Genomic DNA, 3,882 nt, shown 5'->3' with positions numbered 1-3,882 from the left:
ACTTTGATATCTGAGCACATCTAAGAAAGCTTTAAACTCTCCCCAGTTTCTCTGTGGGATGCTAAGTCTGAAATCCATGTTAAGTTACATTTTAGCTTTGTCAAGCATTTCACTGATAATCAATTTCGTAGGGAAATTAATCTATAAGCCTGTTCCACAAACCCCCATCCTCCTCCCCACACACCATCTGAGCTGCCAAAAAACCAAGTGTCTCGTACCCAGATGCCAAAACTTCCCTTGTTTCCCACCCCTGACAACTTATACAGCATCATTATGTGCTGTTAATATAAAAATCTGGGGCACATTGAAAATGGAAGAACAGAGGAAGACAGATTGAATTCAATATCAAAACAAAACAATTAGCACAAGGGATCCAGTACTAAGTGGGTTTGGGGGGGTGGTTTTCATATTTACATAACCTAATGGTTTTAATTCACCTACACTTTTAGATGCTGAATTTAGATGCTGCAGAAAGTAGGGATTCTTGCAGCAGAACTAAGGTCCACCTAGCAATGCAGCAAATGGGGCTGTGGTTTCTGGCCACTGCAGGGTATGTCTACACTGAAGCTGGGAGGTATGATTCCCAATGAGGGCAGACATACTTGTGTTTGCTCAGCTTAAGCTAGCACGCTAAAAATAGCAGTGTGGATGCTATGGCACTGGCGGTTGCTCAGGCTAGCAGACTGAGTCCGAACCAGCCCAACGCCCTGGGCCCATGCTTGGGTGGCTAGCTCAAGCCACCATCCACACCGCAACATCCACACTGCTATTTATAGCATGCTAGCTTGAGCAGAGCTAGCGCAAGCCTGTCTACCCACACTGGGCATCACACCTCCCAGCTGCAGTGTAGACGTACCTGGGAAGCAAGGCTATCTCCGGGTTTTTATTAGCAATTAATCCTGTGTGGCTGTTCCATCCAAAAACACCCCTCCTCCTGGCATATCCCACCTAGCCCATTGTCTGTTCTTGATTACAGCTTTCAGACAGGAACCAGCATGGGAAAGATGGCCCACATAGACCAGGGGCAGAAAGAAACTGGCATCAAGGGAAAGTGAGTTGGGGACTGAGGCTAGACATGGCTGGCAGCAAGTCAATCTGCTTGTGGGTAGGGAGACGGTTCTCTTGAACTGACTCTTGGGACAGTGGAAGGTTAGAGACAAGTATATGTCTCATTAGAAAGAACAGGAGTACTTGTGGCACCTTAGAGACTAACAAATTTATTTGAGCATAAGCTTTCATGGGCTGTAGTCTCTAAGGTGCCACAAGTATTCCTGTTCCTTTTGTGGATACAGACTAACATTGCTGCTACTCTGAAACCTGTCTCATTAGAGAGCACGGAGGAAGGCAGAACTCCTGCTGATGGAGCGGAAGAAGACAAAATTGCTGATTCCCATTTCTCAGCTTAGAATGCCGAGGACACACATGGTCATTGTGAATGTCCTGTGGGTTGCTCAGGAATGGAAATCCTCATTTTACTTCTTACCACTCTAACTGCAATACTATCTTTACACTAAATCCCATTTGTTGTTGATGTTCAATGTGCTCAGCAGCTCTCTGTTTCCCACAACCACAAGCTATTGCTGTAGAGTTCAGTTATTCCCTTACCAAATCACACAGACATGTCAACATGCTGTATCAATGAATGATCCTGGAAGGGAATCACAGAGAGGACATCTTCTGCCCCTGTTGATGGCGACATTTTCTTTCTGTCCTTCAATTCTCTCTGTAAAGTATTTTGGGATATCTTATATTAACAATCACTTTATAAAAAATGAACTCTATACTGTACACACTGGGCCTGAGTCATTGCACCAGCTGAGCTGAGCTCAGCACAGATCTAGAGTGGGAGGGGCAAAGGCTGCTAAAGAAGCTAAGGATTGGGCAAGTGTAATAGCTTCTGCATCCCCAAAGGTTTATGTCGCTCAGAGAACTAGTTTAGCTTCACCAGCAGAAGTTCAGAGTTTTGTTGGCAGGACACAAAATTGAGTGTGGGTGTGTGCAAGGCTGTGCCACCAGAAGGCAAGTTTTGCTGGCAAAAACTTTGTGGCATAAACCAGGTGGAAACAGGAGTGGCACTAGACTAGCTGCCAGCAACTGGTGTCCTAGGCAAACCATGCAATCGGTGCCCCGTCCCCCCGCCCCCAAACCCCAAGGGCAGGTCTAGGCTGAGGTTTTTGGTAAACTGGGAAACATTTTGCCCCTTTTTTCCTTTTAATGTTTTTTAAGCATTTTTTTTTAAACAGAGGCTTAATTATTCGGTTTGTCCATCCATCCATCTGTCCAACCAATGTTTCTGAGATCAGATAAAATAGAGACACACAATTTTTAGAATAGATTTGTACATGACAGCTAGATTATATTTCAGTCCAATTTCAAATAAAAATGCATTAAAATGTTAATTATAATTTTTATTATTACAAATCCAAAATCATCCATTATGCTATCCTGCTTTAACTGCCATTACCAACACATCTAATAGAGAAAGAAATAAGAAAACTCTTCAATGAACTTCAACCTGTATTTACAAAACACTCCGAATAAAAAACACTCTGTGCTGGTAAAACATGACTTTTCTTGCTTTAAGTTTTGAAAATTCAGGCACTAGTTCTCTTAGATCCAGTTTTCCAGCTATTTCATGCTCTATTGACATTGTGGCAAGTCCAAGAAGTCTCTCTTGCACCATTGTTGAACGCAGATATGTTTTTATCAATTTTAACTTTGAGAAGCTACATTCCCCACTAGCTATGGAAACTGGCAAAGGTAAAAGAATGCATAGAACTATAAAAATGTTTGGAAAACTGTCTGAGTTTAGTTTCACAAACAAACTTCATTACTTCTTCAGGAGTGGAATGTTTCTTAAGTCGTCTTGAAAAAGCCTGAAGCTCACTACACAAATCTGTAGCATCAATGTCTTTTGAATTTTCATGAGTCAATGCCAACCCCAGTTTTATACAAAATTCTCTTATCTGTTTTGCTGTTTTCTTTTTCAAGTTGTGGATATCATATAGAAAGCCAAATACTGACTCTAGTTGCTGCATCTGTTGAAATCTTTCGTCAACTGAATGAAATAGCAGTATCAAAGACTGTGAAGTAGAAATTCACATTGAACCTTTGTTTTGGGTTCTGAATGGGTGTGTCTCATCCTTCATATGAAAGCCGCTGTTTCTTTTGCTGAATGCAAACTGGCTCTGGTTCAAATTCTGTCGGAAAATCTATTTCTTCAGCAAGCTCGAGAGAATCTACCAATGTTCTTTCGAACCCTTCATCACTTTTGAATTCCTCCAGAATATTTTTAGTTTGCTGCAGTTTTTGAATAGCAGAACGTGTGTTCAAGTTCTTTTCCTGAAGCTGCTTACTAGTGAGGTTAATCTCGAAAAGGATATTATACCACAAAATTAGTGAAGTCAAAAATTTGAACTTGGAAAGGCCATTTGCAAGAGCTTCTGCATCTGAACGTGCCGTATTGCCATATGATCCAGTAAAGGTAGTATCATCAGAAATTTCAATTAGGGCATCATAAATGTTTCCAAGTTCATAGCGAAGAGGCTTCAAAGCATCAATGTGACTCTCCCATTTTGTCTGACTAAGTGGTTTCATAGTTTGAGCATTCACATGGCAAGTCAGAATCTCCCAATGGCGTGTTGAGCCTGAGAAAAAACACATAAACACGTTGCACCAGGTCAAAGAAATTGCTTGCCTCCAAGCAGCATCATTGACAACCAAATTCAGAGAATGCACACTGCAAGGAACGAAAAAGGCCCTAGGATTGATTTCCATCATTCTCTTTTGCACACCATTGTCTTTACTCTTCATATTTCTCCCAATATCATAGCCTTGGCCACATACGTTTTCAACAGATAATGACATTGTTTCAAACTCTTG

This window comes from Mauremys reevesii, linkage group 1 (genome assembly GCF_016161935.1).
Source record: "Mauremys reevesii isolate NIE-2019 linkage group 1, ASM1616193v1, whole genome shotgun sequence".
Classification (NCBI taxonomy): Eukaryota; Metazoa; Chordata; order Testudines; family Geoemydidae; genus Mauremys; species Mauremys reevesii.
Note: the sequence above shows the minus strand (reverse complement) of the source record.